This window comes from Lathamus discolor, chromosome 3, assembly GCF_037157495.1.
Source record: "Lathamus discolor isolate bLatDis1 chromosome 3, bLatDis1.hap1, whole genome shotgun sequence".
NCBI classification, from domain to species: Eukaryota; Metazoa; Chordata; class Aves; order Psittaciformes; family Psittacidae; genus Lathamus; species Lathamus discolor.
This window is the reverse complement of record NC_088886.1, coordinates 25043405-25067838: the sequence shown is the minus strand read 5'-3', so window position 1 is coordinate 25067838 and position 24434 is coordinate 25043405. Positions and strand designations below refer to the sequence as shown.

At 48.4% G+C, this 24434-nt stretch overlaps 1 pseudogene; it reads left to right on the top strand.

Annotated features, from left to right (window-relative positions):
* The first annotated feature begins 292 nt into the window (after positions 1–292).
* Positions 293–23060, top strand: LOC136009889 (procollagen galactosyltransferase 2-like; annotated as a pseudogene).
* The last annotated feature ends 1374 nt before the right edge of the window (positions 23061–24434 follow it).

The following is a 24434-nucleotide window of genomic DNA, read 5'->3' as shown; positions in this document are numbered from 1 at the left end:
TACCTGAAACGGACCTTCCCAGTCAGGGGTTAGCGAATGGTCTTTCCAAGCTTTTATCAATACCCAATCTCCCGGTTTAACCTTATGAATTTTACAGTCTAAAGGGCTGGTCTGAGGTAGGAGTCCCTTTTCTCGTAATTCCGTAAGTGTCTTGGCAATGGTGGTCACAGATTTACGGACATACTGATCTCCTTCCTCAGGGCTTACCATATTCCTGTCCTGGTTCTGCTAGGGTAACCCAAACATCATTTCAGAAGGAGAGATACCCATATCTTTTCGTGGTTTAGTTCGAATGCGCATTAATGCCAATGGTAAACACTTAATCCAGGACATTTGGGTTTCGATCACTAGTTTTGATAATGTTTGTTTTCGAGTTTGGTTCATTCTCTCCACTCTTCCTGAACTCTTGGGGTGCCAGGGAGTATGTAATTCCCATTCTACCCCCAAACTTCGGGACAATTATATATTACCGTCTGGTAATTTCCGTTTTCCTTCCACATCCCTTTTTGCCCAGTTTTAATCAGCTCCTTTTCTTCAATTTCTGTAAACTTGGGATTTGCGAGCTCACACTTTCTCGGAGTATAATCCGCATTGCTAAATGTGGATTCATGGCTGCTTCCCTGGCCATTTGGTCAGCGATGTTGTTCCCTCTGATTTCTCTTGAAATTCCCTTTTGATGGCCTTTTCTATGTGCTATTGCTGTCTCCAAGGGAAGTCTTAACGCTTCCAGAATCTCCTTCATCAATTGTTCAGGGACTAGTTCCTTTCCTTTTGCATTAATCACACCTCTTTCCTCCCAGATTTTTCCAAAAGTGTGTACTGCCCCAAATGCATACTTTGAGTCTGTGTATATAGTTCCTTCTTTGTCTTTTAGATATAACAGTGCCTGTTTTAGGGCATATATCTCACAGGTCTGTGCAGACCAGTTTGCAGGTAACCTTCCTCGTTCGATTGCAGCCATTCTTTTACCGTCCACCACGGCATATCCTGACATTCTTTTCCCTTCAACGCACCGTGAGGAGGCATCAGTAAACAGTTGTTCCCTATATGGTAAAGGCTCATCAAGTAAATCCTCTCGGACCTTAGTCTGGTAATTAATCAATAATATCTAATATATATATCTAATAATAATCTAATACAGGGGCAGTAATTAACTTCCTTTTCAGATCCTCTTACCTGTTTTTCTCATCACTCATCCAATAAAGGGGTCCTTCTTCTAGCAGCTTCTCAGAGAAAAATTGGACAGATTGTGTATATCCCTCTATCCGTAGCCTACGATAGCCTAATAACCCTAACGATTTTCGGATCTCCCGCTTCGTCTGTGGTGGAGGCAAGGAGATTAGTCCTGTAATTCTTTCAGGGTTTATTTTTTGTCTCCCAGCGCTAATCAAATGTCCTAGATATTTGACCTCCTTTTCTACAAATTGTAACTTTCTTTTTGAAACGCGCAAGCCCTGTTTCCCCCCAGAATTGAATAGTGCAACTGAGGCTTCCCTGACCTCCTTTTCTTCTACTCCAGCTACTAACAGGTCATCCACATGTTGTAACATTTGGGTTTCATAAGGTGTCCGGAAGTGTAACATAATTTCTTCCAAAGCTTGTCCAAATAGATTTGGGGATTCTGTAAATCCTTGGGGTAAGTTTGTCCATCTTAACTGCTGTTTTCGACCCGTCTTCGGATCCTCCCACTCCAAGGCAAATAAGTCTCTACTTTCATCTGCCAGCGGGCAAGCCCAAAATGCATCTTTAAGATCTATCACTCTAAACCACTCGTGATTGTGAGGAATTTTACTCAGTAGGGTATATGGACTTGGTACCACTGGATAACGGGACCTAGTTCTTTTATTTACTTCTCTGAGGTCCTAAACCAACCTCTAAGTCCCATCTGGTTTCTTAACAGGGAGAATAGGAGTGTTATGAGGGGACATACAAGGTTCCAGGGTACCTTCCCTTAATAATTCTTCTATTACCGGCCTTAAACCTTCTCTGCCTTCCCGTGATATGGGGTATTGTTTCGCTCTTATCGGTTGTGACTCATTTTCCACAGTCACTTTGATGGGAGGAGTATCCAACCCTCCTCTATTCCTTTGTCCTGCCCATACTTCAGGCTGTATTTCTTTTCCATCTTCTTCTTGCAATTCAAAGATTTTTACTACCATTTTTCCCTTCCCTGGCATCACTCCCATTCCCAATTTTGCTTGTAAGTCTCGTCCTCATAAGTTACACCCAGCATCTGGTACTAGTAATAAGCCATCAATTCCGTACTGGTCCTCTCCTTGAACTAAGACTTTTTCCATTATAGGAACTGAAAACCCTTCCCCTTTTGCCCCCACTAGCCGAGTTGTTTCCTTTCCCTTTTGACATGCTTGTGGTAATTTAGTTATACAAGTTCTTTCTGCCCCAGTGTCAACTAGAAAAACAAAATCTTCCTCCCGAGGGCCTAATTTTAAATTTATCAAGGGCTCTTCTTTTATTTCTTCCCCTGGGAGGTAGAGCCCCTGACACCCCTAATCCTCTTGCTCATTCGGCTGGGTGTCTCTGAGCACCAGCATATCCCTAGCCCGTTGTGGGCATTCCCTTTTGAAACGTCCTTTTCATCCACAATAATAACAATTCCCTGGATTTTGTGCGTTTCCTCTAGGACTTTCTCTTTTATGAAGCAGCGTTTTTGGTCCCAGATGAGGTTTTGGGGAGATTCTTGGCCGATTTCTGACAGCATCCTGCATGGCCACCATAATCTTAGCTTTTGTTCTAGCTTTTTCCTCATCCCTTCTAACATACACCTTCTGAGCTTCCCTCAAGAGTTCATTCAAACTCCTAGCATGCCAGTCTTCCAGCTTCTCTAGTTTCTTTCTTATAGCTGGCCATGAGTGAGTCACAAAATTAACCTTTAATAACTCCCGTCCTGCCTCGCTTGCAGGATCTATTCCTGAATATTGTTGAATGCTGCGTCTCAGCCTCTCCAACCACTCGGTCGGGGTTTCTTCTTTACCTTGCTGATTATTAAAAGCCTTACTTACATTCTTTCCCCTTGGGGCTGCCTCTCTGATTCCCCTAACTATCAGTGACCTATAATCACCCATACTCCCCCTTCCTGCTTCAGTGGTTTGATTCCACTGGGGTTGGGTAGCTGGGAGTTTTTGATCTGCCGCTACCCCTCCCTGCTTTTCACGTTCCCGTGTTCTCGTTCCTGCAGCTCTAACCGTCTGCCTCTCCTCAGGAGAGAAGAGAATTCCCATGATTGACTGCGTCTCTTCCCAGGTGTAAATGTTTGGTCCCAGAAACCGATCAAACTGCTCTGATAGTCCCACTGGATCTTCTAATAACTTCCTCATTTCTTCTTAAATCCCCTTACTTCTACACTCGTAAGGGGAGCATTCACAAATCCAACCGCTCCCTGAATCCCAGGCATGGGGACTTCCCGTAAGGGATAAAGTTTAGTCCCTCTGCTTTCCTCCCCCTCCTCTTTCTCTAGCAAGGCAGTTACATGTCCGCCCCCTTTTTGCTGCTGACGGGTCCTCGGAGGGGCTGTCGGTGTTGCTAGCATCCTCCGGTCATTATTTCTGTCCCCTGATTCGTGCCTATTCTGATCCCCTAATGGGTCTGGCAAGTCCATATTCACAGGATTATAGGGAGGAGGTAAGTTAACCAGTGGGTCCCATTTCTTTCTTTCTTTCTTTCTTCCTCCTTGTCCTCTCCTTGTTTTGTTTCCTTATCTCTTGTGGCCAGGTTTCACCTCTGCAGCATGCTGCAAAATCACTCTCTTCCTGACTGGAAGGTTCCTTAGCATCAACAAAAAGGGCTAATGCCTGGCAAATCCAGCCCTCCTAAGACCCGTACCGGGGCCAATAAAGTGAATCGGGCCTGATAGGACCTTTGGTCCATTCAAACACACAATATTGTACCATTTTAGTTTTATCCTTCCCTTTAGTGCAGGGAACATAAACCCAATTTGCCAACATCCTTGCTAATGGACTGTCGGGGGGGATGTCCGAAGGTGTTTTCCTGCTCCCTTTTGCTCCTGGACTGGGCTTACCCGCCCCTTGTCCCATTATTTCCCAGGGCGGTCACTCGCTTCGTCTCTTCACCGGCCCACTCCCTTTCGGGCTACGGGAACCGCTGTCAGAAAGACTCCGCACTCGCTTCGTAGGCCAGTCCTGCGTCTCACACACACTCCTTCCACTTCCCCTATCCCAGCCACCCGAGTGATACTGACAGTCCGTCTTCTTCTCACCCGAGTCTTGTGCACAAGTATTATTGGCTGCCGTGGTGTTTCCCTGGGAGCTCCTTCCCCTTCTTTGGTCCACGAGTCCCCTGCCGGGGTCGCCGCCGTCAACCCTCGCTGGTGCCTGAGGGAACCGGAGAGACCGCTGAACTCAGCGGGGTGCACCTTCTGTTCGGGACCCCCGAGCCCCGCGAAAGAGAGGCTTCGAGTATCCCGGACGAGGCCCCAGTTGTGAGAAACATGCTCACTTCTAAAAAAATTTACTCGGGACAAAGTCAGTGGATCAAAGAATACAGCACTGGGTGCATGACCATAGCCAGAGGCGCACCGTGGTACCCGTACACAAGCTTTTTATCCATTCCATATTGCATCAGCCGAATACATATTCATAGTTATCCCGAGAACAGGGAGGAATTATTACAATTGCTTCTCCGAAAGGATTTCCATAAGTCCGCCCAGGTCTCCTCCTTTTGGCGCATGCTCTCTGCCTCCTGGTGCTCACCTCGGGGGTCTTTGGGGATGAAGTAAGGCGTCTTCCTCTAAGGTGAACTTTTCACCCTGGGTCTTGAGCCAGTTCTGGCCAGTCCTGTGGGTGTTAGTTCTTTCAGTTTCTCTCACTGGTGTTACATTACAGGATGGTCATGTTTGATAAGCTTTTATCTTGTGCAGGCCACATATGCTTGGCGAAAGCAAAATTTCATTAACCCTTTATTACCTCTCACAGAATCGTCTGATCCATGGACACAACTGGTGAAATCTTTTTAGCGCCTCAAGACAAGAGGAGGAGCCAAGACAAGGAGATGTTCCGGATGATCCAGGCAGACAACTTCAGTGTTTTGGTGGTATTTAAATAGCGAGAGCAGCCAGTGCTAAAAGTTCACATCCTAACAAAGTACGTAGAATTCTGCTCGCTGGAGCAGGCTCCGCAGTCAGTCCGGGAGCAGCCTTCCCAAATGTCACTGTGCCAGCTTTACTTACCCCTGTCTGTGGGAGCTCCATGAGTGGTTTTCTGAATTACTCAAGTGAAGCAGTGGAGGAAAATGGCTTGTGGGTCCTCTGAGTGATGCGCACTTGGTGTTACCTGTGCTGTTTGTAAAGGAGGCAAAGTTAAGGTGAGCGAGAAGGGCTGTCCTTCAGACAAACAGAGAGGAAGTGCAGACGTATAGCTAGTTGGATTTGGCAGTTGCTTCTGCGGAAGAGATGGGCTGACAAAACTGCCTTTCCACCATTTCCAGACCAGCACGGCAGACACCAGATGTCTGTTGCTTTCCTTTTGGGGATGTTTCTGGTGTGAATGCTGCGAAGGGTTAACCGATGTACAGGTGGGTTAGGGTTAAGCCGCTTGCTTAACAATGGTACTGCTTGTTCGTGCTTATGGTACTTGCAGTGTACAAGGGGGAAGGTCAAGCCGCTTGCCTGACAATGTTATTGCTCGTTCATGCTTATCGTACTCGCCCTGTATTAGAACAAGATGGATATGGTTATTGCTAAGAGGTAGGGACCGTGACTTGATTCCCGTCCTTTGGACGCCCAGGCCGGCTGAAATCGGCTCTGCGGTTTGGACAATAACCAAGCGTCCAGGGAGCATGCGTAACGACTAAGGGTGAAAAGTTCAGGCTGGAGGAAGACTGGTTTAGTTCATCTTGAGGCCCTCGCCCACGACCACCAGGAGGCACTGTGCAAGCGCAAAGGGATAGGACATGAATGTGTATAGGCGTGTTGTGCAACCTCACGCATGTGTATACCTCTAGAGAATAAATGTAGAGGGAAAGGACGCTGAGGTGTGCATGCCTTTGGAGGAGCTATCCCCCATGCGCCTCAGCGCTGAATAAAGCATACCTACTTTACAGCTTTAACGAGTTGTGGAGTCTATGCATGTATCATGAAGTTCTTGACAGTACTGAAAAAGATGGCATTGTCTTGGCAGACTAAGAAAGGCATTTTAAAATTCAGCTATGAGAGCATGAGGGGCATCAAATCAGAGAGACAAATGGCAGAGGCAGCAAGAGCTGAAACTGGAGCCTTGGGAGGCAGAGGTGAGATGGGGTCCTGACTTTCATGGCCAGGACCATATGGAAATATTGGCTCCAGAGGAGAACTGAAGTTCAAGCCTGGCTAGCAAAGCAGGCTCCCTCCAATCTACTTGCCCCACTTGTTCCCTCTGACAGCTCTCCCAGAAATGCAGCATCCAGTGAGTGTGGTTACTGCATTGCATTAGCTCCATCTGTGTAAGAAATAGATTCGGGATTGAAATCCATCATTTTTCCCTTCCATCCTGGAGCACTTTAGCTTTTTCCAGGACTGACCCATGACATCAAAGGCTTTGCTTCAACACGCTGGCCCACTGATCTGCTCAGATTGTCGTCCTGGGCTGAGTTTTCTCACCCAGGATAAAAGGATGGCATCCAAGTTCAGAAATGGGAAAACGCCTCAGGTCAAACCATGGAGTTTCCACAGTGGATCTACTGCTCAAAGCAACTGTATTGTGATGCTCCAAAGAGACCATCCCACCTCTGCTGGGAGGATGTGGCCTGTGGTGGGACTACTGACTCAGATCAGAATCTCAGTGTGGCTGGGCTCTGTAGGGCCCCTTGCACTCCTATGCAAGATAGCATTTAGCCAGCCAGATGTCCTGAGCTTCCTTTCAGCCTGAGGCTCTGAAGAGCTGGAGCCAGCCAGCAGGAAGGTCTGCTCACAGGACCTTGAGGGAAATAGACGTTGCCTAATGTGGCTGTGGGTTTAGGGCGTAGCTGTGAATGCTGGTCACTGCCTGACAAAGGCTGATCATTATACAACTGTCTATACCTTTTCTGTCCCTGGTAGCAGTCGTTTACTTGATTACAAAAAGAGAGCCCAAGAACAAGTCCACCTCCCCATTTTAAGGTAGTCTTACCATTCTAAAGCAGCTTTTATCCCAGAAGGAACAGAAATACTGGCGTGAAGCTGTACAGATCAACTGTGTTTAAGCCAGCAGAGGATAAGAAGAGAGCTCAGTGAGGCAGATAAGATTAGTTGATGAGATCAGTGCCAAATGCATGAATGTCAGCAGGTAGTATTTTTTATTATGCCATCTACCTAAACTGCAGCTGAATGTGTCTTGGCAAGTAGTGTAGCCTGCAATTTACTGCAGAACTTCAAGTGGCAGAAACACTGGGGGCATTAATGCAGACAGTTCTGCTCTGCTAAATATACCAAGGATTAGGGGGACTAATGCCTGGTATGTTGATGCATTCATGTGGTGTCTGCTTTTCATTAATTTCCTAGAGGGACGGGGGTGGTTGTGCTTATTTCATTAAAGCTAAAATTAAAATTAAAAAAAAAAAAAAGAAAAAGAAAGGCTTTGAAAGAAAAAGAAAAAACAAACAAAAAACAAAGTGGCTTTCAGACTGTGGTTAAATAATAAAAGATGTTACCAGAGCTCAATGAAAAGCAACAAAATACTTTCCCTTGGCTTCTCTGGATGTAGGTTTAGCGTGTGCTGCCTGATGTGACATCAGGCCCAGTGTGGCTGCAGTTATAGCTGATCGTGAGCAAACCCTCTGTCAGTGCAGAGGGAACAGCGTTTTGCTGAGCACAGGTTGCTGGGACATTGCCAGTGAACGAGCCGAGCAGTGGGTGGGTCTCACTCTTGCAAAAAGGCATCTGCTCCGAGGAGAGACTTTGCATGTTCTCTCTGTTTTCTCACCTTCAGATTCAGCTCCTTGAAGAAGCAGCTGCACAAGCTTTTGAGTGGAAGGATGTCATATTATGGCCTCCTTTTGAAAGCATCTTTTCTCCTTGCTGGTGTCTCTGTCTGGGATTTTCCTGTCATGTTCAGGGCACAGTACAAACTGGTCCTGGAAAGGAAAGGATTGATGTTTGGTGGCAGCTTGGCACTTCCAAGATGGCCATCATATCTATTCCTCAAAGTCTTTTGCCAGTACAGGTGAAAACGTACTGTCTTATTTTGTAGCCAAAGGAAACAGAAGCAGGAAGATGCTTGACTGCAAAACTTAGCCTGAATCCCTTGTTAGGCTAGGAAGAGACCCTGCAGCTATCCTCATGCCTTGGGCCTTGCAACTCCATCCCGTGTGGTCCCAGGGGAGCTGAGTGCCTGGGCCCGCGTTTGACCTACTGTGCACTGTTGGAGCTGGACATCAGACTTGGCTCCTCCACCCTGGAAGAGTCATTCCATACTTACTTCAATCTGACAGAGACTCCTTGCAAAGCGCAGACAAAAGCTTCCATCACCCCTGGGCCCGACGGGTTTGTTTGAACTTTTCCCTCTCTAAGGCTGCCTGCTCTGCTAGACCCGCACCCCTCTGTGCCCACGGGCAGGGCAGGGCAGGGCCTCCTCTTCTGCAGGAGGACTGCTTCCCTTTCATGGGAACCACTTCACCCCTCGCAGGTGTGTAACAAATGCAGCCTTCCTTTGCTCAGGGGGGAGTCCTGCCTGCCCACTCATGAGTAAAACTGCTTCCCACCCTTCACTCTGAACTTTGAAACCTGTGTTTTAACCCTACCTTTGAGCCCCATTTATAGAATCATAGGCTGATTTGTGTGGTAAGGGACCTTAAAGGTCCATCTAGTTGCAAGCCCCTTGGCACGGGCAACGACACCTTCCACTGCATCAGGTTGCTCAAAGCCCCGTCCAACCTGGCCTTAAACACTTCCAGGGATGCAGCAGCCACAGCTCCTCTGGGCAACCTGTGGCAGTATCTCACCACCCTCATAGTGAAGAACTTGTTCCTAATGTGTAAATCTCTTTTCTTTCATGTTAACGCTATTCCCCCTTGTCCTGTCACATTCCACTCCCCATCCCCTGTTTGGAGGCCGTTGCTGAGCCCTGGGTCTCCCTGAGCTCTCCCTGAGCAGGGAGAGAGGCCCCATGTCCTAGGATTGCTGCTGCATCTCCTTCCTCATAGCTGCAGGTGGAAGCCCATTGCATCACTTGAGGCTGGCTTACTCAGAGGCTGAAAACCTCCTGCTGCTTTTGGCTCTGGGTTTATGAAGGGATTGTCAGGTGAGGTGCCAGGTCTGAGCAGTGCAGGTGGGGTTTTGGGGATGGGCGTTCCTGTGGTACTCCCCAGGTACCTGCAGGAGTCCTGCTGTATGTGCCTGTGTATCAGACACTGCTTTTGCTAAAGGGCGGTTATGCCTCTGCTGTATGATTGTTTCTGTAGCATGAAGGCAAAGGCTGAAAAAGACCCTGTATCTGTTCCAAGAGGAGAGTTTCCAGTATCTCCTAGAGGAAAACTGATTGCAGGGTAAAAACACCTGCTGTTAGGAGCAGGTAAAAATTGATTTCATAGGAGAGGTCACTTGCTGCTGGCCGAATAAGCTGGAAAATGGCACTGTGATGTTTTTCGAATGGTTGCTTACAAAGCAGATCTCCTTGGGACTGAGGTCCTGGCATAAGCTGGACTGTGGCGATGTAGCAACAAAGCAGTGGAATCTGCTGGTAAAGGTCTGAGTCTAATTTCCTTTTTTGTATGATCCCCAGGAATACAGATGTTCATCTGCAACCGTGAACACTATGGTTTCCTTCCCATGCCCCTGAAATCACAGCAGACACCGCAAGAAGAAACTGAGAACTTTGTGCACATGCTAGTCGAGGCTATGAGTAAGTTGCTGTGCCCTGCCATGATGGGCACCCCACACGCCAGCCCTCAGTCCCAGTACCCCCAGTCGATGTTTGTGGAGCTCTCTTGCCAGCAGCCCAGCTTTCTTCCCCTTGGGAGCCTGCATCCTGATCTGATTGTTCTCCTGCGGTTTCGATATGCGGTTTTCCATTTTCTCCCTGGGGGTGTAATCGCCTCACAGTCAGGTCAACCCCATTCACAAAATCCTTCAACTTCCCCAGATCAAAAGCAAAGATGCAGCTTTAATGTGGAGCAGATGCTGCAGAACCCATTTTTTTTGTCATGGTGTCTGTCTGGCACATGGCTGCTGGCTTCTGCTTTGCACCGTGGATGCTTTCTGCTGTACCCACCCCTGGCCTGACTTCGCATCCCGGCTCCTTGGGGCCTTCGGCCCAGTGATGAATACACGTGGCGATACCTTGTAGCGATGCAACCTCTACGTGAAGGTGATGCTTGGGATCTCTCCTCTCTTTCAGTTGATCGTCCTCCCATTGAACCCTCTCAGTATGTCTCGGTTCCTCCAAAGCACCAGGACAAGATGGGATTTGATGAAGTAAGGATCTTACTTTACTGTTAACCGTCTTCCCATTCATCACCTAGAGGCCCTGGGTTCTCCCTGGTGCTGAGCTTCTTGCCATTTCCCTCAAAGTATATTATCTTTTCACGTAGTTACCTCTTTCCTGATCACTCCTCTTTTGGTCTTAGATCTTTTGCAAGGAGAAAATAGCCATTTTTTATTTGGGGAGAAATGCTGAGCTCGGGGGAGCAGAACAGAAAGGGCTCAGGACGTGCTCTTTCCCTGTGGTGTTTGCTCGAGAGACACAAGGCCAGCCAGCTCTGTGGGCTGCTATGAGCTATGGCTATGAGAGCCATGTTTAGAAGTGTAGACTTGTGTGCAAGGGCCGTGCCCAGCAAATCTTTGGGCTTCCTGTCTTGAAGGTATGGACGTTTGAATCCAGCCAGGAGGAGATGGAGAAGTTGGGCTGAAGTGCAGGTTGTTTCCCCAGTTCTTGTGTGTTTCCTCTCCATCCGACTCTGCAGAGCAGCTTGGCAGTCCTTCCGCTGTGTGCCAAGATGCGGTCTTTTGGGAAAACTCTCCTGCTTTCCAGTGACAGAAGGGAGTGATTTCTCTCACCTGAGAGAAGCACTGGAGCTCTGGAGCAGCTGTGGGACGCAGGCTGTTGGCTGGATTCTAGCCCAAGCTGGGTAGGGTCAGGAGTGATGAAAAGCATGCATGCTGTCTCTTTACTGGGGCAGCTCCTCCCCCTGCCCTTCTTGGTTGCCACATTTTTCTGCCATGGCCTTAAGCAGCACTGAACTACACAGACGGTTGCTGACACTGGTGGTGCCCCAAGAAGCCGCAGAAATTCCTCTCCCAGCTCTGGCTCATGTTGTGAAGAGGCCAGGCATTGAGAACAGAAAACTGGATAGGGCTCTGCTGTGCTTTAATTAACCAGTGCCCGTGTTATTCACAGAGCCAGCAGCCCCTGCGTATGCTTCTCCCAGGGTGGCAGCGGCACGGTGACCCAGGGAGTTGTGGTGATCAGGGGAGCCTTTGTTTTCCTGGTGTATCCTGCTCCCTCTGTTCATAGGAATCGTAAAGTCTGAACCTGATTTGGCTGTGTGTTTGAGTGTCTGTGTTGGGGACACAGCTGGTGTAGTTTTTTCCGTGTTGCCCTTTGTGGCTGCACTTCATTTATCCGATTTATTATTTTTGCATTTGTACCGAGCTGGAATTTGATCTGCTCCTTACCGGGCTGCACTTGCTTGCCGGGGACTGAAAAAGACCGCTGACCCTCTGCAGTGTACCTGCAAATGAGGGCTTAAGTCCTCTGTCCTGCACCAGAGAGTCTGTCTCCTCAAGGCCTAGGTGCAGCCCTGCCCAGACATCTCTATCCCCAGTGTTGGCTCTCTGCTAGGCTTTCTGCTCTGGCAGGGGTAACAGTGGATTTTCGGTGCCTGAAGTAATGACAAAAATCCTTTCTTCACTGTGTCCGTGTACTTGAATGGTGGCCCCACTGCTAATACTAAATAGAGGCAGTGGCAGCATTGTGGAGAAATGTGTGGGTCAGTGTTCCTCTAGGACTGAGGCTGGAGATGATGCAGAGGGTTAACCAATATAGAATCATAGAATCATAGAATAGTTAGGGTTGGAAAGGACCTCAAGATCATCTAGTTCCAACCCCCCTGCCATGGGCAGGGACACCTCACACTAAACCATCCCACCCAAGGCTTCATCCAACATGGCCTGGAACACTGCCAGGGATGGAGCACTCACAACCTCCCTGGGCAACCCATTCCAGTCCCTCACCACCCTAACAGGAAAGAATTTCCTCCTTATATCCAAGCTAAACTTCCCCTGTTTAGGTTTTAACCCATTACCCCTTGTCCTGTCACTACAGGCCCTGACGAAGAGTCCCTCCGCAGCATCCCTATAGCCCCCCTTCAGGTACTGGAAGGCTGCTATGAGGTCTCCACGCAGCCTTCTCTTCTCCAGCCTGAACAGGCCTAACTTCCTCAGCCTATCTTCATACAGGAGGTGCTCCAGTCCCCTGATCAACCTCGTGGCCGTCCTCTGGACTTGTTCCAACAGTTCCATGTCCTTTTTATGCTGAGGACACCAGAACTGCACACAATACTCCAGGTGAGGTCTCGCAAGAGCAGAGTAGAGGGGCAGGATCACCTCTTTCGACCTGCAGGTCACGCTCCTTTTGATGCGGCCCAGGATACTGTTGGCTTTCTGGGCTGTGAGCGCACACTGAAGCCGGCTCATGTTCATTTTCTCATCGACCAGCACCCCCAAGTCCTTCTCTGCAGGGCCGCTCTGAATCTCTTCTTTGCCCAACCTGTAGCTGTGCCTGGGATTGCTCCGACCCAGGTGTAGGACCTTGCACTTGTCATGGTTGAACTTCGTAAGGTTGGCATCAGCCCACCTCACAAGCTTGTCTAGGTCCCTCTGGATGGCATCCCTTCCCTCCAGCATATCAACCAGACCGCACAGCTTGGTGTCATCGGCAAACTTGCTGAGGGTGCACTCAATCCCACTGTCCATGTCAGCGATGAAGATGTTAAACAAGACCGGTCCCAACACCGATCCCTGAGGGACACCACTCGTTACCGGTCTCCAGCCGGACATGGAGCCATTGACCACAACTCTTTGTGTGCGGCCATCCAGCCAGTTCTTTATCCACCGAGTGGTCCATCCATCAAATTGATATCTCTCCAATTTAGAGAGAAGGATGTCGTGTGGGACAGTGTCAAACGCTTTGCACAAGTCCAGGTAGATGACATCAACTGCTTTACCCTTGTCCATCAGTTCTGTAGCTCCATCATAGAAGGCCACCAAATTGGTCAGGCAAGATTTCCCCTTAGTGAGGCCATGCTGGCTGTCACCAAGCGCCTTGTTGTTTTTCATGTGCCTTAGCATGCCTTCCAGGAGAATGTGCTCCATGATTTTGCCAGGCACAGAGGTGAGACTGACTGGTCTGTAATTCCCCGGGTCTTCCATTTTCGCCTTCTTGAAAATGGGGGTTTGTCCTGGGTTGAGCAGCAGCAGTCATTTTTCTCCTTCTTAGGAGCTAGTACAGTGCTGTGTTTTGATCTTTTGGCCTGGGAACAGTGCTGATAACGCCGATGTTTTCAGTTGCTGCTCGAATGTTTGGTGTGGCCAAGGACTTTCTGAGCCTCATGCTCTGCCAGGGAGGAGGGGAGGCCGGGAGGAAGCAGAGACAGGACACCTGACCCAAACTGACCAAAGAGGTATTCCATACCACAGCACGTCATGCCCAGGATGTAACTTGGAGTGACCCGGAAGGGTTGGGTCGGCAGGGTTGGACGAGGTTTCGGTCAGTGCTTGGCTGGGGGGAGTGGGGTGAGTTATTGGTCGGCTGGTGTTGAGGTGTTGTATTCTTTCCTCTTGTTATTTCCTTTAGCACTATTATTATTGGTGGTAGCAGCAGTGATTTGTGTTATACCTTAGTTACTGGGCTGTTCTTATCTCAACCCGTGGGAGTTGCATTCTTTTTGATTCTCCTCTCCGTCCCTCCAGAAGCAGGGGGAGGGCAAGAAGTGGGGGAGTGAGTAAAAGAGGTTTGTGGTTGGGTTTAAACCTCGACAGGGTTATATTTCCCTTTTTCCAGTCGTCGGGAACTTCACCTGACTGCCATGATTTTTCAAATATGATGGCCAGTGGCTTAGCAACTTCATTTGCCAGCTCCTTCAGGACCCGCGGATGGATTCCATCAGGTCCCATGGACTTGTGCATGTTCAGGTTTTTAAGATGGTCTCGAACCAGATCCTCTCCTACAGTTGCCCCAAGGTCTTCATTCTCACAGTCTCTGCGTCTGCCTTCTAAGACTTGGGTGGTGCAGTCAGAGCCTTTGCCAGTGAAGACCGAGACAAAGAAGTCATTCAGAACCTCAGCCTTCTCCAAATCCAGGGCAGCCAGTTCTCCCAAGAGCTTCCTCAGGGGGCCTATGTTGTCCCTAATCTGTTTTTTGTTTGCTACGTACCTGTAGAATCCCTTCCTGTTATTCTTAACATCCCTGGCCAAGTTTAATTCTAACTGGGCCTTAGCCTTCCTAACCTGGTCCCTAGCTTCCTGGACAACATCCCTGTACTCTACCCAGGCCGCCTGTCCTTGCTTCCACCTTTGATAAGCCTCTTTTTTCCTTCGAATTTTCCTCAGCAGCTCCTTATCCATCCAAGGAGGTCTCCTGGCCCTCCTGCCGCACTTCCTTCTAGTTGGGATGCAGCACTCCTGAGCTTGTAGCAGTTGATCCTTGAATATCAACCAAGAGTCCTGGCCCCCCCTGCCCTCCAGGGCTATATCCCATGGAACCTTACTAAGCAGGTTCCTGAAGAGACCAAAGTCTGCTCTTTTGAAGTCCAGGGCAGTGAGCTTGCTACATGCTCTTCTCACTGTCCTGGGGATCTCAAATTCGACCATCTCGTGATCGCTGCATCCAAGGCTGCCCCGGAGCACCACATTCTCAACAAGCCCTTCCCTGTTGGTGAGCACAAGGTCAAGCATGGCACCTCTCCTTGTCAGCTCCTCTATTACTTGCAGAAGGAAGTTGTCTTCCACACAATCGAGGAACCTCCTGGATTGCTCGTGTGTCCTGGGTTGAGCAGCAGCAGTCATTTTTCTCCTTCTTAGGAGCTAGTACAGTGCTGTGTTTTGATCTTTTGGCCTGGGAACAGTGCTGATAGATAGATAGATAGATAGATAGATAGATAGATAGATAGATAGATAGATAGATAAATGAATGAATGAATGAATGAATGAATGAATGAAAACCAAGGGGGAAAGGAGGGGAGCTCCCGCAATTCCTGCGTTTGAGCATGGGATGGGTGCTGGGGCAGAACAAACAGCCATGCTGACAGATGGGACTGAAGGGTTGATGAATAAATGTGGATGGGAGTGAAGGAGGAAGCATGGAGAGTGTATAGGAATCGGAAACAGGTAGAAAAGAAAAAGCTGGGCGGTGCTATAGCCACGGCTGCGCTGGTTGCTTTGAAACTGGTGGAGGAGGAACGTCGGACAGAAGTGGGGGGGTGGCCTCCTCTTCTGTGGAACCGGATGGGTGTGAGTGCTATGAGGAGTTTGGACGCTGGGAGTGGGATTGCCCTGGGGGGGAGTGCCCTGGGGTGGCTCAGGTGAGTGAACTGGAACTGGACTGACGGGGACCAGGGGAATCTTCCCTAGCAGATCCACTGGTTACAATGGAGCTGGGGGACAAAAGAAAAAAAAGGAAGTGGAATTTTTGGTTAATACGGGCGCAACGTATTCAGTTTTAAACAAAGCTTTAATGCCTTTGGGGACGATTATATTATGATAAAAGGGGCGACTGGCCAAGGTGAAAAGGCTTATTTTTGTAAACTATTAAAATATCAATTGGGAAGACAATGGGGCATCCATAAGTTTTTGTACATGCCTAACTCCCCAAAAGCTCTTTTGGGGAGAGATTTGTTAGAACACTTGGGAGCGAGCATTACTTTCAAAGGAGGCGAGATCACTTTAAAAGTAAACGACCAACAATATATAGAGATGTTAAAGCTTAGTTTTGATCACTAATCATGTCGAGGGAGAAGTCAGATTGAAGATATACTGGATCAGGTATTCCCAGGGGTATGGGCTACAAACATACCTGGAAGGGCCAAAAATGCACCCCCGCTACAGATAAACTCAAGGAGAGAAAACAGCCAGTCAGGATTAAACAATACCCCCTGAAAAGGGAAGATAGGGAAGGAATTTTTCCAAATGACTGAAAATCTCCTACAGCTAGAACTGCTAAAAGAGTGCCAATCTGATTTTAACACCCCTATTTTACCTGTTCGTAAACCTGACGGGTAATACCGGGTGGTACAGGACTTATGGGCTGTTAACAAAATAACTGAGGATCCTTACCCTGTAGTAGCAAATTCATACACTTTGCTAACATGCTTAACATCAGAGCTAACTTGGTTTACTGTTCTAGATTTGAAGGATGCTTTCTTTTGCCTCCCTCTCCATGAAGCCAGCCAGAAAATCTTTGCATTTGAATGGAAAAGCCCTAAGAGTGGGTGCAAAATCCAGCTCCCGTGGACGGTGTTGCCTCAGGGATTTAAGAACAGTCCCACCCTGTTTGGAGAACAACTTTCAAAAGGCTTAGAGTCCTGGGAAGCCCCACCGGAAGAAGGGAAGTTACTGCAGTACATAGAGGACATTCTAATAGCTACCCAGACAGAAGAGGCCTGTGTGGCCTGGACAGTATGACAGGATGGTGTAGATTGCGGACCTATCATCATGGACTAATTGTTAAGCCTCTATATGCACTACAACAAGAATCTTCAGTGGACAAAAGAAGCGACTTGAGCCTTCCGCCAATAAAAAAACGCCTTGAGGTCGGCACCAGCCTTAGGACTCCCAGACGTGAGTAAACCGTTCTTTCTTTTCTCCCATGAGAAACAAAGAATTGCCTTAGAATACTAGCACAGGACTTGGGCCTGTACCAGCGAGCAGTTGCTTATTTTTCTAAGCAATTGGACTCTGCAGCTGAAGGATGGCCTGGATGCCTCAGGGCCGTTGCAGCAGTTGTACTAAACATCCAAGATTCACCTTGGGCCAGAAAATGACTGTGCTGGTGTCCCATACAGCGTCTGCAGTGCTGAAAGTGAAAGGCGGGCACTGGCTTTCCCCACAAAGGTTTCTGAAATATCAAGCCATCATGGTGGAGCAAGCCTCAGCAGAAACGAAGGAGAACCAGCACACCACGATTGCCTGGAGACTATTGAGGCCGCATATTCCAGTCGTCCAGATCTGAAAGATACCCCTTTAGACGACGTAGAAACCTGGTTTACTGATGGGAACGGCTGTGTCATCAGTGGAAGACGACATGCTGAAGTAATAGAATCCAGACCATTACCCATAAACACCTCTGCACAGAAGGTGGAACTGATTGCTCTGACTAGAGCTCCGGAACTGGCAAAAGGAAAAAACATAAATGTCTATACAGACTCAAGATATGCATTCGGAGTTGTGCACGCACATGGTGCCATTTGGAAGGAGAGGACTGTTGAATTCACAAGGAAAAAACATTAAACATGCACAAGGAATACTGAGACTGTTGGAAGTGGTCCAGCTACCTGAGAAGGTGGCAATTACGCACATCAAGGCACACCAGAAGGTGAGCTCAGAATTAGAGGAAGGAAATGAGCTGGCGGACAGAGAGGCAAAAGAAGCTGCAAAAGGTGAGATAACAATTGAAGGAGCTTTAATTCCTAATGGGAAAATTTCTCTGAAAGGTAAGCCAAGCTATAATAAGGAAGATCAGAAATTAATTATAGATCAAGATGAAGGGTGGGCTAGCACACCGCAGGGGAAGATAATCGTTCCCTCATCTTCGTTATGGTCCTTAGTAAAGAATGCACATCAAAACCACACTGGGGAGTGGATACAAATATTTGATAAGCAAAAATATGGCTAGAACTCTGTATGCTACTATTCAACAGGTAACTCACCAGTGTAATCTCTGCCTCCAAACAAACCCCCAAAATAATCCTAAACCCAAAATGGGTCAAACTGGGAGGGGCAACGAACCAGGACAACAGTGGCAGATCAGCTTTACAGAACTGCCAAGAAAAGGGAGATATAGATATTTGTTGGCACTAACGGATACCTTTTCAGATTGGCCAGAAGCCTTTCCAGCTAGAACTGTGAAAGCCTGAGAAGAAACGCAATTGATACTAAGAACATATGCCTTGATACAGAACAAGGCATTTATCATTTTGAAATCCATCCAGACATTACTCAAAGGACTGTACCAGTATATATTGTACTTGTATATATTGTATATGTGTGTGCTTAAGAACTGCTTGTGCTTTTGTGAGAATAGATAATGATAATGAAATCATGACTGTTAAGAATCATTCTAATTTTTGTTTTTGTAATTTTCCTAAGATCACTGGGTGAGACTTTACATATTCAGGACCAGTTATATCCCACCAACTGATAAAATCCAGGCCTGATAAGAGGGGTCCAGGAAAACAGAAAGAAAACTTTAATGACCATCCATCATAACACGGAAGAAATAAGCAGAGTCCTACTAAGGGTAGGACCAGATACAAGCCACCACTGGTGAAATGTACTTTGGGGATGATCACCAACTGCAACTGGCCTACTGAATACGTTGTGTCACCCCGTTATTGTTCTTCTAATGTTAGTTAGTATTAGTTTCGTATTGTCTATTGAATTATTTGTTTGGAACTGGCGAATGTTACAACACATAATGATTTTGACCTCTCTATCGAATACACATAATAAGGCGCTGCGAGATACCTTCCGCAGGAATTGGTCGAATGAGGAACTTGTCTGAAGAATAAAAGAATTTCCTCACTTTATAGAAAAGGGGGGACTGATGCAGAGGGTTAACCAATATACAAGGGGGTTAGAGGAATTCACTTGCTTAAACAAAAGTGTTGTCTGTTGTAAACACCTATCATGCCTACTAAGCAGAACAAAGGCACAAACTACTGATAAGGGGGGAAGCAGAGGCCTGGTTCTACTGGTAAGCAACTATTGCCAAGGAAAAGCCAACGCCTGAATCTATTGATAAGGGGGAGAGGCAGAGGGTTTAGGGCTGGGATACCGACCAAACCCTAAGGCCATGCGTGAAGATTAAAAGGTGAAAAGTTTAAGAAGGGGAAGAGTCATTTACTTCATCTTGAGACCCCTGCCCATGACCAGAAGGGGGCACTGCGCAGGTGCAAAGGACCTTCTAGCTCATTATAATACAAAGCGGGGATAGATACTAAATATGTATAGGCGTATCAGTAATCTAATGCATATGTATATCTTAATAGAATAAATGTAAAGGAAAAACTACCCTGGGTGTGCATACTTTGGAGGAGCTATCCCCATGCACCTCGGCGCTGAATAAAGCATACCTACTTTACAACTTGAACGAGTTGTGGAGTCAATCCGCGTATCAGAGATGACCATGATACTCTGTGTTTAATATAAATCAAAGCATCCTGTATCTTTGTAAGTTACAGACTTTGCTGTGACTGGTCTCCCCTCACCTTTATTGACCCTGAAAGAGCAAGTTTCCCCTGTGAGCATCCATAAAAAGTGGTTTTAAGATTGAGAACTAGCCTCTAAGCTTTCCACTCCAAACCAACTCAGGTTTTTTGGCAAATTCTGAGTAACCTGAATGAAAACACCCCCAATATTTTCAAAAGGTGTGCTTTTCCAGTGGGGCTGCTGGAGAAGAGTGGGTCAGGACTCCCTTTTCTTCCTCAGTCCCAAACTGGGAGGCTGATGGCTTTCTCTTCTGTGCAGATTTTCCTGATCAATCTGAAGCGTCGGAAAGACAGGCGGGATCGGATGCTGCGGACCCTCTATGAGCAGGAGATTGCGGTCAAGATAGTGGAGGCTGTGGATGGAAAGTGAGTTTAGGGCGGGGTTGGTGTTTGCAAGGGGCGCGTTATGCAAAACTACTTAACACCATCTCCTTGGATGCCCTGGCCTCCTTTCTGGTGGGGAAGGGTGGGCTGAGGGCAGAGGTGAATATCGCTTTTATCTACCTAACAGTCTGACTCTGCTGACTGGCTTTTCTGAGTTGGCATGTCATGAAGATGCTTAATAGTAGGCACCTCTGTTACCTGAGCTAAGAGATCTTGCTTGGCTGATAAAAGCTTCCATCTGTCCCTGGTCACCTGGAGAGCAACGCTTGAGAGGATCTGGGCTGTGCTGGTCATAGATGCTGCACTTACAGAGCCCCACATCACCGGGAGGGATTATTTCAAGTGCGGTGTGGCGGAGGCAGAGAGAAAGACTTGGTACTGAAAGAAGACTGGGCAGTGGCAGCGGTTACTCAGGTGCAGACAGCCCTCTGCCTTGGGAGGTGTTAGCTGCAGCACTTCTCAGCAGGGCAGGGCACTGCTCCAAAGAGGCTAGAGCCAGCAGGAGTGACTTCAGTGCTGAGAAGTCGGGCAGTGCAGCAATCAGATGATAATGTGGGAACCCACGTACAGGATGTCTTTGCACGTGTGTTCTTCAGGTTGTCAGGGCCAGACTCTGGATATGCTAGATTGTCCTCCTTCACAGACTTCACAAACACTTTCTCCTAAGAAGGAGTGTTTTCTGAACAGCAGCTTTGGCCTCAAAGGCTGCCGCATGTTCCTCTGAGGAGGTGGTTGCTGTGCTCATACGAGATGGCAGCTCTTGGCTTCTAGATGGTGCGTGCGACTTCCGATGGGGATGTGCCACTGTGATTGCTTCTGCACCTTTTGTTTTCAGGTGGTGAACAGAGAACTGGAGAAGACGCTTGTTACTGGGGACGATGTGCACTTTGAACACCAGTTTAAGAAGAGGAAGCTCATGAAGCTGATGGCTGCCGTTCAACAAGCGCAGCTAGACTGGGAGCTTATGTAAGTAGCTGTCCCTCAGCTGCCTGGGAACTGCTGGGCGCACAGGGGAGGTCAGCAGCGCCTGCTGTGTCATGGTGGAGATGCAGGTTAATGCTGGAGTGCAGGGGAAGGTGGCAGAGACTTGTCGGTGGCTCTTGCCGTCAGGACAGATCTGCCTTCTGAGGCAGGCTGTAAATGACGGTGTTGGTTCAGTGCTGAGGTTTGGACCATGTCATCTTTGCTCCCTTGTGAAGTCTTTCACAGTTTTGCCACCCAGTGGGTTAAGGCTTGGATGTGTGGCAGGGGTGCAGGATAGAAATCTGTGGGCCTGGTCAGGGATTACTTCTTGGATCTTGGTTGACGTGAATAGTCTTGTGGTCTTAGTTGCTTGAGATTCGCTTTGGTTCCAGTTTCCTTGTTTTTTTCACCCTTTAAGCTACATTGGCCGGAAAAGGATGCGGGTGCAAGAGCCTGAGAAAGCAGTTGCCAATGTCATGAATTTGGTGGAAGCTGATTACTCGTATTGGACCCTGGGGTACGCAATCTCTTCCCAAGGGGCTCAGAAACTCACTGGAGCTGAGCCTTTCAGCAAGATGCTGCCTGTAGATGAATTTCTGCCAGTTATGTACAACAAGCACCCTGTGTAAGTAGTAAGTCTTTGTTGCTTATGTTGACGTGAGCTAGATCTTGCTAATGTCCTTAAGCCAGACCATGTCGGTGTGTCTCCCTTCTGTAGCCTGGTTGGTGGGGAACGGGGCTGCTCGGGCTTTTTGGCTCTCTAGAGAAGAGCTCCTGACACAGGTCAAAGGAGGTGACAGACCTGCTGCAGAGGGGTTATTGTCCACAGGCCCTGAACTGAGTAAGGACCGGTCCTGAGACACTTGGCTGTCTCTGGTAACGAAGGTGTTGGGTGTACATGTTGTGTGTGGTTGTAAGACGGGAGGCTCTGGCTGTAGAGAGTCAGAACTCTCTACTAGAACGCCACCCAGCAACTACCGGCACTCCCTGGGATCCGTTTGCTTGGTGGCTTGGCTTGTGTCTCTCAGTTATAAGCAGTGGCACTGGTGAACGTTCACTCTGTTACTGGGGTGATTTTTCTCTCCTCTTTAGAGCAAAGTACATGGAGTACTATGAGTCCAGAGACTTGAAAGCCTTTTCAGCAGAACTCCGTCTTGTTTAGCCTACGCGCTCCACCGGGCAGCCAGGCTACCTCAGTGACACGGAGACCTCTACAATCTGGGACAATGAGACTGTGTCAACGGACTGGGACAGAACACACTCGTGGAAAGCCCGTCAGCAGGGCAAGATCCACAGCGATGCCCGGAGCAAGGATGCTCTGCCTTCCCAGTCACCTCTCAACGCGCCACCCTCCAGGGATGAGCAATGACTGCCCGCTTCCCCTGGGACTCTGTTGACAGCTGAACCTGCCTCACACTTTAGCTTTTCACCCTTGAAAGTTGTAGAGCAGCTCTTCACGTGGCCTCCTTCCCACTGCTTTGAATGGCAAAGCACAGAGGTTGGACCTGCCGAGTAACCGAGGTGCTTAGGACTGGGTGGGAGATGAAGGAGGAGAAAGAACAAGTGTTCCGGAGTGGCAGAAAAAAGGCAGAGATGTGAACAAAAGCCCTCACAAGCTTTTGTGAAAATCCCCAGCCTTGAATGACGTCTTTCTATAGTTCTTCATGCGCAACACTGTATTTATAAAGATTAATATATAGAGGTGTACAAGTGTTAATACCTTTCTGGGTAGCTGTAACTGGGCTGCTGTGTAACTAGAACTTCTTGTAGGTTTGCAGGCTTTTATAGCCCTGTTCACTGAGAGAAACTGCGGGCAAGCACTTGGGTTATTTGGTTTTGGTTTTGCAACTGATCCCTGTCAGAATCAAGATGGTTTCCAGAAACGCTGAGTGCTCTGGAGCAGCGCTCCTCTGTAGCCTCTGCTCCCTCATCGCATCTCAAAGAAAACTGTTGCTAGCTTCCCCTCCGCAGACTTCAAAACCTGCTGGATCCCATGGAAACAGGCCTCCCAGCCCAGAACTGATGCCTTGGCGTGTCTGAAATCTTGGAAGCTGGATGGGAAAGTAGAAGGTTTACCTCTGCACTGCCTGAAGGGAGCACAGGTGGAGCTAGTCTGTGTCATGTCCTGCTTCCTTCCCCATCTCCATTTCTTTCTTCAGGAAAACAAAGCCTGGAAAACAACCTACTTGCAGGCCTGTTTAATTAGGCCATAAAGCCAAGCGCAGGACTTGTAGGAACTCAAAATCTAAGCAGTTTGTTTACGAGCTGCTTGCACTTTCCTTATAAAAACAAAACAACCTGCAGAAGTGTTTGCGTTGTCAACCGTACTGTTCTCAACAGCTGTGATAGAATTGTGCACTGCAGCTCTATTAGGCACAGACCTCAAGCTGCAGGCTGCTGTTGCAGCGGCTGGGTTGGTTGGGTTGGCTGGTTTTTGGTGGTGCTGGTGGTGGTGTTTGGGTTTTTTATGTTTTTAATAATTAGTGATGGGTGTTGTGCTTTCTGCTAAAGAAGACGTGTTATTACCTGTCAGCCGGTCTGATGATACATAGAACCTGGTGCAAGAGGAGCAGCTGTGTGTATTCTTCATTGGGTGGGAGTAGCCCTGGCAGGGAAGGCCAGCTCAAGAGTTTTGCATCTGTGTCACTCTGCCATGGAGTCACTGGCTGTATAAATGCGCCTGCTCCACAGCTACCACCTGGAAGCCACGTTCCTTCTGCTGCCCAGGCTGGAGCAGGTGCCCATGCGCCATGGTGAGTATGAATCATAGAATAGTTAGGGTTGGAAAGGACCTTAAGGTCATCCAGTTCCAGCCCCCCTGCCATGGGCAGGGACACTTCACACTAAACCTTGTTACCCAAGGCTCTGTCCAACGTGGCCTTGAACACCGCCGGGGATGGAGCATTCACAGCTTCCTTGGGCAGCCCATTCCAGTGCCTCACCGCCCTTAGAGTAAAGAACTTCTTCCTTATATCCAATCTAAACTGCCCCAGTTTAAGTTTTAACCCGTTACCCCTTGTCCTATCGCTACAGTCCCTAGTGAAGAGTCCCTCTCCAGCATCCTTGCGGGGAGCAGGTCTGCTGCGGGCCACCACACGCAGCCTGGGTCATTCCTTTCTGACAAGCCCTCTTGCTTCCTCCTCCGATGTGGTTTTGCGAGTGGCAAGTCTGACCTGCTTGAAGCACGATGGCCATCCCAGAGATGTTGGTGAGAAGCTTGGTGTAGCCTTCAGAAGCAGGACTTCTGTGAACTGGTAAGCATCCAGCATGCTGTCAGGTGTCAACGTGGATATGAGCGTGATGTTACTAAGTTGGTCATCGCATCACGCTTCCCTTGGGACTGGGGCCTGGGGCCTGACAGTTTCCATTTTGCAGTGTAGCTGTTTCCCCAAGCCTTTAGTAATGCTGTTTGAAGGCTGGCAGCTGCTGGAGCCGCGGTGAGAAGGGTGCATGAGAGGAGCAGGGCCTCAGCTTGGCACAGCACATGGTAACGCGCATGTGCATCTGAGTCTGTCAGAAGAGGAGGGATGAGCCAGCATGGGTGGGTGAGCTCCTCTGGCCTGGAGTAATTTCTCCGATGCAGTCCTGTGGCTGCCTCTCCATGTTAAGGCTCCTTGCTGTGTTCGTATGCATTGCTCATATACGTATCTCTTCCACCCTCATGTGCTTTTTCTTCTGTA